This window comes from Heterodontus francisci, chromosome 36 (genome assembly GCF_036365525.1).
Source record: "Heterodontus francisci isolate sHetFra1 chromosome 36, sHetFra1.hap1, whole genome shotgun sequence".
Lineage (NCBI taxonomy): Eukaryota > Metazoa > Chordata > Chondrichthyes > Heterodontiformes > Heterodontidae > Heterodontus > Heterodontus francisci.
This window is the reverse complement of record NC_090406.1, coordinates 27958236-27972773: the sequence shown is the minus strand read 5'-3', so window position 1 is coordinate 27972773 and position 14538 is coordinate 27958236. Positions and strand designations below refer to the sequence as shown.

Genomic DNA, 14538 nt, shown 5'->3' with positions numbered 1-14538 from the left:
TCATCTAGACTACCTTTGCCCATCTGATTTTTCCAATCTATATGCAGGTTAAAATCCCCCATAATTATCGCTGTACCTTACTGACAAGCTGCCATTATTTCTTCCTTTATACCCCATCCGACAGTGTGGTTAATGTGAGGTGGCCTGTACACCACTCCCACAAGTGACTTCTTGCCTTTATGATTTCTCATCTCTACCCAAACTGCTTCTACATCCTGGTCTCCTGAACTTAGGTCATCCCTCTCTATTGCGCTAATAACATCATTAATTAATAGACCTGCCCCTCCACATTTTCCTAGCTTTCTGTCCATCCTAAATGCCATGTATCCTTCAATATTCAAGTCCCAATCTATGTCGTCCTGTAGCCATGTCTCTGTAATGGCCATCAGATCATACTTATTTATTTTGATTTGCGCTCTCAGTTCGTCTGTTTTATTTTGAATGCTATGTGCATTCAGATATAGAGACTTTAGTTTTGTTCTTTTATTATTTTTGTAACCTCTAGTCTTATGTGTTGATTTACTCTTAGATTTGTACATTCTGTCCCTTCCTGTCACAGTCTGTTTATCATATCCCATATTCTCTCTTGTCTTGTCTCTACTCCTTGATTTACCATATCTTCCCAAATTTGATCCCTTGCCCCCACTATTCAGTTTAAAACCTTCTCTACCTTCCTAGTTATGGGACTCACTCGAACACCGGCCCAGCATGGTTCAGGTGTAGACCGTTCTAACAGTACAGCCACCACTTTCCCCAGTACTGGTGCCAATACCCCACGAATCGGAACCCACTCTACCACACCAGCCTTTGAGCCACGCATTATCTTCTCTAATCTTATTTGCCCGATGCCAATTTTCATGTAGCTCAGGTAATAATCCAAAGATTATTACCTTTGCGGTTCTTCTTCTTAATTTGGTGCCTAGTTCCTCATACTGACTATGCAGAATTTCTTTCCTTTTCCTGCCTGTGTTGTTGGTACCTACATGGACCACGGTGACTGGATCCTCCACCTCCCACTGTAAGTTCATCTCCAGCCCTGAGCAGATGTCCTGAAACCAGGCACCGGGCAGACAACACAAGCAGTCTTAGTGTTACTATAAAACACGACAAACATTTTGACCGGATAAAAGCTCACAACTTCATGAGAAGGGAATTCTCAGCAGATAATTAATTGGGAATAAGTAGCTAATGATTTACCATATATGGATAACGAAAGTGGGAAAAACACGCATAGAAAGGTAAAACTTGCATTCCAAAAGATGAGTTAATAGATTAGAAACAGTATAAACGTGAGAATTTTCAATTTAAAAATCAAGGGTATTGAAATTCCCCATCAATGCTTCTCAACCTGTGTTAAGAACAGTTGACTGCATGCCAAGAGAGTTCTGCTCTTAACCGAGAGTGATTTGTTCACCAGGAGGCTTACTCGGGGAATTTAAGGTAACAGTTTACTTTGAATTTTGATGGATATTCTCAGATATTTTGCTGTAACATTGTCAAGGGTGAACTTTTGGATTCTATTTTAGAAATAAGATTATGTTTTACATCTCTTAGTAATCTTTGATATTGTAGTATACTTATCCACTTAAAAGTGTATTGCACGTTAAATTTTTTAATAAATGTATAAAAGTTAATAAATCGTCTCATGTAGCATTCTGTATACAACTACAAGAACCCGCTCTCTGTGTCTCTTTAAATAGAGAGATACATATTAAAAAGAGTTTCCCAGACCCTTATTGTATCTGGCTATTTATGACTTAGCCATAATTATTTTTAAAAATGGGCTATCCAAATGATGGTAATATTGTCTGTTAGTTTTCATTCTTTGATGGAAAACTAGTTCAATTCTTTGGGCCCAAATAAGTGTCTATAAAAGTTTGTCTGGTTTGAACTTAATTAAAGGAGATTCATAGGGATGTACTCCTGATTTGGTTTAGTCCCTATAAGGGGTTAAAGTCATAAATCACTTCAGTTGGTGCCCAAAATGTGTCTTGTTGTTAACAGAATCCTGTACTTATCTAATTGTCTTTAATGTTTATTTCAGATTTGTAAGTATGGAAGGAGTGTTTTACCGCCAGCGGTACTAAGACCCCGATTTAAGTATCCAGAGACAGCAAACTCTTGATCACAATTTGTGGGTCTTAAATCAGAACTCCCTCACTCTACTTTTGAGGTTTGGAAATTTCCTTTAAAGTTCACTTTAAATCCTAGCTGCGATTAGGTCCTGGCACATTCTAACTCCTAGTTCAGGTCCCGTTCAGACATAATGGCTAATGTTGAAGGGATTGGCTTAATTTTCCTGTTGGGTAGATTACAGAATCCCATTCCACTGCCTCAGGGAGATCAGGTAGTTGTCTCTGAGATAGATAATGTTGATGCTGATGGTTCAGTTAGAGCTCATGGTACTATTGTGGCTGACCCCCAGGTGGAAGGGATAGAATGTATCCAGTGGGATAATCAGACTAATACCCAGATCCACAACATTCCTTAATGATAAAGTGTACACCTCCACAGTTGGGTCCCGCATGGCAGACTGGTACAAAAGGTGAAGTCACACGGGATCAGAGGTGAGCTGGCAAGATGGATACAGAACTGGCTCGGTCATAGAAGACAGAGGGTATCAGTGGATGGGTGTTTTTCTGAATGAAGGAATGTGACTAGTGGTGTTCCGCAGGGATCAGTGCTGGGACCTTTGCTCTTTGTAGTATATATAAATGATTTGGAGGAAAATGTAGCTGGTCTGATTAGTAAGTTTGCGGACGACACAAAGGTTGGTGGAGTTGTGGATAATGATGAGGATTGTCAGAGGATACGGCAGGATATAGATCGGTTGGAGACTTGGGCGGAGAAATGGCAGATGGAGTTTAATCCGGACAAATGTGAGGTAATGCATTTTGGAAGGTCTAATGCAGGTGGGAGGTATACAGTAAATGGCAGAACCCTTAGGAGTATTGACAGGCAGAGAGATCTGGGCGTACAGGTCCACAGGTCACTGAAAGTGGCAACGCAGGTGGATAAGGTAGTCAAGAAGGCATACGGCATGCTTGCCTTCATCGGTCGGGGCATAGAGTATAAAAATTGGCAAGTTATGTTGCAGCTGTACAGAACCTTAGTTAGGCCACACTTGGAATATTGCGTGCAATTCTGGTCGCCACATTACCAGAAGGACGTGGAGGCTTTGGAAAGGGTACAGAGGAGGTTTACCAGGATGTTGCCTGGTCTGGAGGGCATTAGCTATGAGGAGAGGTTGGAAAAACTCGGATTGTTTTCACTGGAACGACGGAGGTGGAGGGGTGACATGATGGAGGTTTACAAAGTTATAAGCGGCATGGACGGAGTGCAGTGTCAGAAGCTTTTTCCCTGGGTGGAAGAGTCAGTTACTAGGGGAGATAGGTTTAAGGTGAGAGGGGCAAAGTTTAGAGGGGATGTGTGAGACAAGTTCTTTACACAGAGGGTGGTGAGTGCCTGGAACTTGCTGCCAGGGGAGGTGATGGAATCAGATACGATAGCAACGTTTAAGAGACATCTTGACAAACACATGAATAGGATGGGAATAGAGGGATATGGGCCCCGGAAGTGCAGAAGGTGTTAGTTTAGGCAGGCATCAAGATCGACGCAGGCTTGGAGGGCCGAATGGCCTGTTCCTGTGCTGTACTGTTCTTTGTTCTTTGTTTTGTAATGACTGGTGCATGATAGGGCGGGGGTATCCATAATAAAATAGTCGGTCCTGGGTCTCCCTAGTGCGTGGTGACCATGGGTTTCAGGTCAGATGGCTTCGTCACAATGAGGTTCATGATCAGAATTTGCGAGAGGATCACAGACAGCTACTAATACATCAACTTCAAATGAAACAGGCCATTGTCCTGGCTTTTGCTAATGATGGTACTGCAGGCTTTCCTGTGTCTGTGGGACAGCCTGTGCACTCTCAAATTATGCCCCTAGGCAATGTGAATCTTAACTCTATAAATGCCATGTGTGGCAAGCCTAGGCTCAGCAACCAAGATAAAACAAGGTGGATTTTAAACAACCTTGATAGACTTGACACTTGCTGTCAAGGCTGGAGTGTTGCATATTTATGGTAGCTCCTGTCCATGATGCTAAACTCTGATCTAGTCCTCCCAATCAATAGGTGCACCAACTGGATTCAAATGTATGCCCACCTCCTGACCGCAACTCAGGGTAGGCATGTTATGGGCTCAATCAAAGAAATCCTTCAAAGTACAGTCAAGCCGAACAGTTGACAGCTGCCTATCCATTAGGCAAGGACCTTACACATGGAAACTGGGAAATTGTCCACGGTTGTCTGGCTAACCAGTATCAGAATTCTGCACTTAGACTAGCCTGTGAAGGTGCATTATCTACTTCTCCTGATGACCAGCAGAGGTGGGATAATGTTGAACGCATTATCTGCTGGAACCATACCTTGCTGGGTCTGCCCCATATTAAGCCCATTGTCCAACTGGATCCTAAGGTTAAAAATAATACAGACAATGTCTCTGCTTCACACAGACAGGGACAGGATAAGACCCGGGCTCCTTCTCGTTCCAGCTGCCTGCCGACTCGTTCCTTTGGGACCCCGGCCGGGCGCACTGGTCGATCTGCACCGCCATCTCGCCAGGAGCGTGAGCGGCTTACCTCCTCGGAATGGTGGGAATGGTCTAGCACCACGCTTCGTAGAGATAGCAGGGTCAGCTGGGATCCCTATGGGGATGAATTTTACACTGGCCGTGCCTATCACAGGGTAATGGGAGGATCCAGGGCAGACAGGGGCAGAGATCGGAAAGACTCCCGACAGGATCGGCATCCACCCCAAGGGGGCGATCGCATGACTGTAAACCTTCTGATAGACCACCTAAAGGATCAGGAAAGCATGAGACTCCTAAGAGGGAGGGGCGGACATCAGTTAAAGTCATCAGAAACCAAGGCAGGACTAATAATCAGGACTCGGAAGAATATGACTCTCCCCAATGAAGGGCTGGCACCCAGCCAGGGTCTCTTGAATTTCCCCATGCCCTGGCAACACTGCCCACTGCTGAACAGGTACAGGCACTCTTTGATACAGGAGCTGATTACTCTGTCATGGATCCTGTAATCATAAAAACTCAGTGGTCAGGTTTGGGGAGCCCGATTTATCAGTTATCAGTAGGGGGATTCACACAGTGTAAGACACAGCTGATTGACTTTTATGAAATTCCTGTTACTATCTATGGCATTACAGTAACCCAAGAGGTGGGATTGGTACCTGATTTAGTTTGCCCTCTTTTTATAGGACAGCCTAATATTAAACACTTCCTTAAGATCACGTCCAGACCTGTGGAGGCATCCACGGACCAGGATGACCGACCAACATATATTCAGGCACAGCTAGACTGCAACTGCCCAGACGGGGGGAGATAAGGGTCTCTTGGAACAGCTTCTAAACAAGTACTACCGTTATCAACAGCATCATCCGAATCAATGTGGCAAGGTAGATATAGAACCTCACTCTCTTGATGCAGGCTAGCCTGGAAACAATGGTTGATTCAGGGTCATAAAGGGAAATTAGATCTACGCAACACTATTAGGGATTTAGAGGAATGAGGTGTTCTAATAAAAATGCCCTCTCGAACTAATTCACCATTGTTTGGTGTCCCTAAACCTGATGGCCGATGGAGATTAGTGGTCGATTACACGTCCCTTAATAAAGTCTCAGTGCTGAACACTGCTCAGCAGCAGAATTCCACTGCTCTTCTTTCCAGTATAAAAAGAGAAATATTTAAATCTTGTATTGATTTGGCTAACGATTTTTGGTCTCACCCACTTAAAGAATCTGACTGGCAAAAGACTGCGATGACTGCCCCTGACAGCTTTCAATACTGTTGGAGTAGATTACCCCAGGGATTTCAAAACAGTCCCGTTCTTTTTTCTGCTCATGTTATCAATCTTTTAAAATACCTGCCCACTGTTAACTCTTACGTGGATGACATTTATATTTCACATAATGACCTCCAACAACACTTTCAGACTGTTAAAACAGTTTTATCCCAGTTCACTGCTGCTTGATACCTGATCAACATTAAAAAGAGTCAGTTCATTTGAGATCAAGTAGATTTCTTAGGCCTCCATATAACTGGAATGGTCGGGGATTAACTCAGTCCTATAAAGAGAAACTAGACATAATTCAATATCCCCGAACCTTAAAAAATCTACAGGCAAGTTAAGGACTCCTGAACTTTGCTAGATCTTTTACATCGACCTTTGTTGAGCTCTCAGCACCTCTGTATGCTAGAGTAGGCTAGAAGCCCATTCATTTTTTCCCCGGATGATTACTTGAAATTGCAATAACTGTGCCACGATGTACAGAAGGCTATAGATCTGGAGCAAAGGGACTTGCAGGTCCCACTTAATCTTCATGTTAAAACATCTCCGAAAGTAGCAGTTGCACTTTTTTACAATAAAAATCGCCGGTTCAGTTTCATTCTTATAATTTTTCCAATGTTGAAAGACGGTGCAACAAAAGGGAAAGAGTCATGACAATGATAGTTCAGTGTCTCATTATAGCATGACCCCTTCAAGGGATACACCCATTACAATTTATACTGAAATACCAGACTTGAGATCAGTTTTACAAATGGCCTCTGATGAGAGAAGAGCCACTCAAATCCGATAGGATAAATGGGCCTCCTTTTTGAATGTTCCTACACTCATTTTTAAATTTCTATCCTCAGACATGGACTTAGAACACCTCCCTGTTATGGAAGATGATGATACCTAGGAACAAGTTAAACAAGTGCCTCTAAAACCACTTACAGATTATCACCAGGTTCTTTACTGTAATGAGTCAACCAGGCTGATTAAAAAAGGGACATCCCAACAATCTCAGCTGGGATGGGGATAGTAATAGGTACCTTTCAGGATTCTTGTTCTTTCTATCCAGAGAAATTGTTATCCATACCCCTTGGCCAATGGACAGCACAGTATACTGAAGCTGCAGCATTACGGTATGCTTTAGAAAAGGCAGACCCAGTTAAGCCCACATTGATTTGTACAGATAGTGACCATTGTCAACGGGCTTACAACCAAGACCTAGTGTTCTGGGAGCAGACAGGCTTCACCAATCATTAAGGTAAATCCATAAAACACAAATCATTGTGGGAAGATACTCTCCATTTACGAAAGGAGAAACGTAATTCTCAGGTAATTCATGTACCGGGGCATACCACTGGTTCAGTACACTCAAAGGGCAACAGTCTTGCAGATGGACAGGCAAAACATTCAGTCTGTATGACACCCCCTCAAGAGGGGCCTGCTACAGTTAATGTAATCACTAGGGCAGAACGGGCAGCTAATCAGGATGAGGAGCTGATTCAGCTATTTGACCCGGCAAAAGAGAATCCAAAAGAATATCCATCAAAGCACTTCCATTCAGAGACCCTGACTGGTATTGTACTGGTTAAGTTGCCCAAGGGTGACCGGGAGGTACCTCCGAGTTGCACATGGGAACAACTTGTAAAAGAAGCTCACGAGAGTATAGGTCAGGCACATAGTGATGCCCAAACAAATTGACTCCTTTATATTGGTGGCCAGGCATGCTTAAAGCCTGTAAAACATATGTGGCAAATTGTGAGCCATGTAATTTAACCAACAAATCATCACTTATTAAACCGCCACCATTGCTCCTGTGAAGCCTAATAAATCAATGGAGAATTTTTTTGTTGATTTCATTGGACCACATCCTCCATCAATGGGATATAAACATGATCTCATTTGTGTTGATGGCTGCACTTCTTTCTGCTGGCTGGTCCCCACAAAAACTGTTTCGGAAACCGCAATTGCCAATCCTATTACTGACATCATTACCGTAGCTGGTGCACCCAAAATCCTACACTCTGATCAAGGCAGAGCCTTTGTTTCCAAGGTTTTCAAAGACTATTATGCGCAAAGGGGGATTGGGTTACAGCACAGCACACCATGTCATCCGCAGTCAGTGGGACTTGTGGAAAGTAAAAACCAGGAAATAAAAAAGCTATTGACCAAATTGTTGAGAATCAGAGGGAAGTGCAGTTATCACTAAATAATATGCTCACGTGTGCATCAGAGACAGTGTTCCCTAGAACACCATATTATTTAATCAATGGTGTTGAAATGCATACACCACTTACGGTTCTTTTATTGCCTCTATGCTTTCTGACTCCTTAACCCGACAGCAACAATTCAATTTGAAACAAGAGATTAAATTCATAAAATTGATCAGAGGATCAGAGAGATGAATAGACAAAAACAGGTAAATAACAAAGTTTGGCAACCTGTAACCGGGGAGTGTGTTCAGGAGAAAAAGTTTGAACAGAAACCTGGTTTGAGACCTAAGTGGAAGAAACCTGTTCAAATACATTCTGTTATTAATGAGAGAACTGTCAAAATATTTGCTAACTAGCCGAATGGCAAGCAATCTCTTAGAACTGTCTCTGTAGACAACCTGAAGAGGTGCCCTGAAGGATACAGGAATAGAGGAACAGTACAAGGTGCAGTTGTACACTATCTTTCAGGACCCAGCCTGGATGAGGGCATCAGAAATGACGCTAATTGAACTACAACCAACTGCGTCAATAACTGTTCCTCCCACATGCAGGCTTCGCGGCGCCTCAAAGGTTGGTTTCACCAGAAACCGCACCCAACGCAACGAGCGATAGTCAAGCCACAACAACAGAAGATGGAGAAACTGTGGGAAAGGAACAAAGCACGAAAGTCTCTCAGTGATGGGACTTGCTCTCGAATAAAGAAAGGATTGAGGTATTGTTGTTTTACTTCAGCCTGGATTATTCTTCAGCCTTGATTATTCTTCAACCCAGTCGGTTGCTGACCATTTCAACACACCCCCCTGCTCTCATGCTCACATCTCTGTCCTGGGATTGCTGCAGTGTTCCAGTGAACATCAATGCAAGCTCGAGGAACAGCATCTCATTTACCGATTAGGCAGACTACAGCCTGCCGAACTGAACATTGAGTTCAATCATTTCAGAGCATGATGGGCCCCCCATTTTAAATTAATTTTTAGTTATTTTTTTCTTTTTTCCTTTTTGTGTTTATTTTATTTTAGTTTGTTCAGTTTGTTTCTACTGTGCCTACCCACTATTTTTTTTCATGTTTGTGCTTGTGGCTGTTCAGTTTTCAGTCCATTAACACCCCATCTGTACTAATGCTTTGTCTTTCAGCACACCATTAACATATTGTTTGCCTTTGCTCCATGACCTTCTGGTCAGCTATTCCGTGACCTTGTCCTAGCAACACCTTCTCTTTTGTTATCTCTTGCCCCACCCCTGCTTTACTTGCTAAATTTTTTACATTTCTTATATCTGCCATTTCTGAAGAAGGGTCACTGACCTGAAACGTTAACTCTGCTTCTCTCTCCACAGATGTTGCCAGACCTGCTGTGTATTTCCAGCATTTCTTGTTTTTATTTCAGATTTCCAGCATCCGCATTATTTTGCTTTTATTTTGATTATTCTTCCGTTTGTCACTTTAGTTATGATTTTATGGACTATTATTAAATATGGTGCTTACACTCAGACTCAAATTACAGAAGATGGGTTTCCTGACCTTCCTATCAACCATGGCAGTAAAAGTCCTGTTGTGGCTTCCACACTCGTTTCTCAAAGATGTCGCTCTCTCACAATTTCTAATAACAGATCCATGATGTCTAAGGTACCGCTTCCTTTTGGTATTATTTCTATACCTCAGCCTCAACCACTTGTGTTATCACATGGCTCTATATATCAGCCTACACAAGTTGAATTCAATACCACAATTTTGACTAAGACTCTTGAAATTCAGTTGGTTTGAAAAAGAAAATGAACTGGTTAACCAACTTAATGTTACCATGCTTAACCTTAGGGATGAAAATCCAAATTTTCAGACGTCAGCTGGTGACTTAGGTGACCTGGGCGGCATAGTGGCGCAGTGGTTAGCACCACAGCCTCACAGCTCCAGCGACCCGGGTTCAATTCTGGGTACTGCCTGTGTGGAGTTTGCAAGTTCTCCCTGTGTCTGCGTGGGTTTCCTCCGGGTGCTCCGGTTTCCTCCCACATGCCAAAGACTTGCAGGTTGATAGGTAAATTGGCCATTATAAATTGCCCCTAGTATAGGTAGGTGGTAGGGAAATATAGGGACAGGTGGGGATGTGGTAGGAGTATGGAATTGGTGTAGGATTAGTATAAATGGGTGGTTGATGGTCGGCACAGACGTGGTGGGCCGAAGGGCCTGTTTCAATGCTGTATCTCTAAACTAAATTAAACTAAAACACGCAATGAGCAATGCTTTGAACATGTGGGACATTGCTATTTTATTGAATGAGGAAAACAGAAAACTTATCCTCAAACTGATGGGATTGGACAACATCCTACGTCAAATTTCGCACCCACTGACTTTCCCCTCAACCTGATATTTTCAATTGCAAAAACATATTCCCATAAGGACATGATGTGGAATCACTGTGAGCCACCTCAAGAATCAAGAGTATTTGGTTCCACCTCTCCAATTCGTCAGTATGTTCCTAAAATGTGCTCATCAGTTCATCTCTGGCACCATAATAAACCTATGGTTTTACTCCCTGTGGATGGTGGCTTTCCTTATAATTCGACAATATTTTGCTCCTCAAAATTCCACTCTAAATCTTTTAAGGATTCATGGACTTATGATGGATGGCTGAAATTGATCGAATGCTCGCTGATGATTGCAGAAAGAAGCACCCCAGCTCGTCAGACAACAAGCATCACCTAGCATCATCTTGCCTGCCTCAAGATTGGCATCTCAAAGGTACTGGTAAATTCTTTGTTAAAGGTCTTCCGGATGCAAGCAGTGCATGTGACATGCCAGAAATGTCTTGCTACTTGAACACCTCACACTATGCGATTTCCTGCAGAGATCAAATATTTTACTGCATTTGACCCAAGTGACATATGGAGGGGAGGTAATGCATGTGATGGTCCCATTCATTATAACATTGGAAGACTGTGATGGCACAAAGGAAAACATGGTGGAAAGGCTCTTCTTTGTATCGCCAAGTTAGCTTCTGATGGAACATACACCTGCTATAAAGATAATTAAGTTCCGAATGGCACTTCTATCCAGGACACATCAGATTTTCCTAATACTCATTTTATTCCAAGCGTAAAGACGTTGGTTGTAATGCGATTAAAAATAGACTAAACCTCATTTTAGTTTATGCCAACAGGACTTTATTGATTCAAGATTGGGTGGTGCAGTGGTTAGCACCGCAGTCTCACAGCTCCAGCGATCCAGGTTCAATTCTGGGTACTGCCTGTGTGGAGTTTGCAAGTTCTTCCTGTGACTGCATGGGTTTCTGCCAGGTGCTCAGGTTTCCTCCCATGGCCAAAGACTTGCAGGTTGATATGTAAATTAGCCATTGTAAATTGCCCCTAGTGTAGGTAGGTGGTAGGGGATGTGGTAAGGAATATGGGATTAATGTAGGATTAGTATAAATGGGTGGTTGATGGTCGGCACAGACTCGGTGGGCCGAAGGGCCTTTTTCAGTGCTGCATCTCTCTATGACTCTAAGATTGAGTGGCAACTATGGAGCCTTACCTCTCCATGAACAAGTCCTCTGGAGAGGCATTTGACAACACTGCTCTTCCAATATATCAATCTGATGTTTATAGAGTGGTAGTACCTTTAAATCAATCTTTTGCAGATTTCATCAAAATTAGCTGATCTTTCCTGACATCGTATGAAGCGTTCTCAGTTAATGAACACTCACTCCAAAGATCTTCTCTACTGTTAGCAGAATCGGTTCTTATGTTCGATCAATGGAACCGAGATCAAGACTGCAGCCTCAAAAAGATTGGGGACTTTATAAAATTACAGAAATCACTTGTTGTCACTGGTCTGCAAACTATTCACAAAGAACTTCTCTCCACAGATGAGGGTATTAGAATTAATAATCTTATGATATCTATTCATATGCCCTTATTGAAACTTCAGTCTAATCAAGTCCCTTGGTCATGGTATAGGGATTCATTTTTCGATGGCTTCAGTCTTAGTGTAGAGCATGAAAAAGCCCTGGCTAGACTTACTTCTCATGCCATACTACATAATATTACTTCCCTTCCCACAGACAGAACTATACTTTGGGATACTGTTTGATTAGCTGAATCTATTAAATGGAGACTAGATATCCTTCTTATGGTCCCTTTAATAAAACAAATGGAGATTTACGATAAGCAATGGAAAATCCTTAATTTGGGCCTCATTAAGTCTTCAGGATTGTTTCAGGCCTTAGTGACAGTACAGCATCCACATGATAGGATGGCTCGTCCACATTCGCATTTTAATTCCACTCTTAACTCTTCCTCAACAATGTCTGATTTTATTCAGGTGAGTGAATGCACTGATCAGGGATTCCTTATCTGTCACACTTGGCAAAAATTTAACCCTTGTGGCAATGGTCAGGTAAGGCAAATTGCCTGTTACCTCTACTCCTGTTCGACCGGATTATTGGCGACATTTCTCGTTGGGAAATGGCTCCGATGCGGTTGTTACAGCCTCCGGGTGTTCTGACTGTGGTCTGGATATGGGCACCTGGATGATAACACCCTTTGAGGATGTCACTTGCTGTGGTCACACCTTCGAACATATTACATCCCCTAGATCTGGAAATTCCTATGCTCCTCATGTCATTTATACACCTGTTAAACTTAGTAAGCTTAGTACTGTTCTTAGCCTGTTACAGGGCATAGAATTGATTCTTACCTTTACCAATTATTCAGTTGAGGAAACTATTAAAAGGGCACAACACTTGATGTCGCAGGTTAAATTGACTAATATTTGGCAAGCTCCACACTGGTGACAGGGGTTGTCGAGGCAATGCCGGAGTTAACTTCTGCTGCAAAATCTGCCATTGAATGGCTTACTGATGCTATCACAGGGGTATTTGGACGCACGTTTGGTATATTCTCATACCTCATTCCAATGCTCATTGTAATTGGGATTGTTATCCTCATTCTAGTTCTTAAGTGTTTTTTTTTTCAAATTATGTTCAGTGATATTGTCTTTGCAGTGTTATTTCCCTTATTCTCCGTTGCTGCTATAAGTTTTTCTAGCTCTGCAAATAGAATCTCAGACCAGCGCTGAATGCCTTATTGTCCATCTCATCGAAGACATATTTACCTTGCTTCATCAGACTTCTCTATCTCATCACATGGTTTCATCGATTGAAGATTGATGTTTGATATGCCAAGATACAGTCATTTCATTAAACATTTCACGACCTTAGATCACCAACACTTCACATTGTATTATTCTGAACTTTGTGATAAAATTACAAGATTCACGTTTGGAAAATCTAGATGATCCATGTAAGAACACGAACTATGATTATTGTAGATTCAGTCTTTTATATTATTGCACTGTTTAAAAAAAAGTAAGTAGTAACACTCGATTGCATGTTTACGTTTTAGACATTACTTGGTTAAAACTACCTATCTTTGCTGTTCGCCTTTATACTGGTCAAGAGTGGGGTGTAATGAAATATAGGTATAATAGGGTTAATTAGGTAGAATTTAGATATAATTAATACATTATATCTTTTAGAACTAAAGATTGAATAAATGGTCAGTTTTCAAGACTCACTGAAATTCCCTTTAAGGGCAGAGTTAAAAATCCATGAACATCCCTGTTCCAGTGGAATGTGTACCAGAAACACCTTTTAAGTTAACTGAGACAGGCTATACAATGGTCCATACTGATAACTATAATCCTAATTAGTTGATAATGTTAATGATGTAGACAGACTGACTTAAGGAAATGGTACAAGGTACCATCAAAGAACCAGCACAGATGATCAATCACAAAATGGAATGTTAACTACAAAAACAGTTACTTCACAAAATTAATTAAAAATCTTTTATGTATAAAACATATTACAAAGTTAAGTCTAGTGTTACTATAAAACACTACAAACATTTTGACCAGATAAAAGCTCACAACTTCATGAGAAGGGAATTTGCAGCAGATAATTAATTGGGAATAAGTAGCTAATGATATTACCATATATGGAGAACGAAAGCGGGAAAAACACGCATAGAAAGGTAAAACTTGCATTCCAAATGATGAGTTAATAGATTAGAAACAGTATAAACATGAGAGTTTTGAATTAAAAAATCAGGGGTATTAAAATTCCTCATCAATGCTTCTATGGTAAGAACAGTTGACTGCATGACAAGAGAGTTCTGCTCTTAACCGAGAGTGATTTGTCTTGTTCAGCAGGAGGCTTACTCGGGAAATTTAAGGTAACAGTTTACTTTGAATTTTGATAGATATTCTAAGATATTTTGCTGTAACATTGTCAAGGTTGAACTTTTGGATTTAAATTTGTTAATAAATATATAAAAGTTAATAAATCGTCTCATGTAGCATTCTGTATACAACTACAAGAACCCGCTCTCTGTGTCTCTTTAAGTGGAGAGATACGTATTAAAGAGAGTTTCCCAGACCCTTACAATATCTGGGATATCCGGGACTTAGCCATAATTATTTTTTAAAAAT

The 14538-nt window shown here is 41.5% G+C and overlaps 1 long non-coding RNA gene across 1 annotated transcript; it reads left to right on the top strand.

The window, feature by feature from the left end:
• The first annotated feature begins 2101 nt into the window (after positions 1-2101).
• LOC137351687 (uncharacterized) lies at positions 2102-13905 on the top strand. Its single transcript, XR_010969557.1, has 5 exons — positions 2102-2173; positions 5270-5467; positions 8609-8769; positions 10657-10791; positions 13086-13905. It is a non-coding gene; the product is annotated as an uncharacterized lncRNA (long non-coding RNA).
• The last annotated feature ends 633 nt before the right edge of the window (positions 13906-14538 follow it).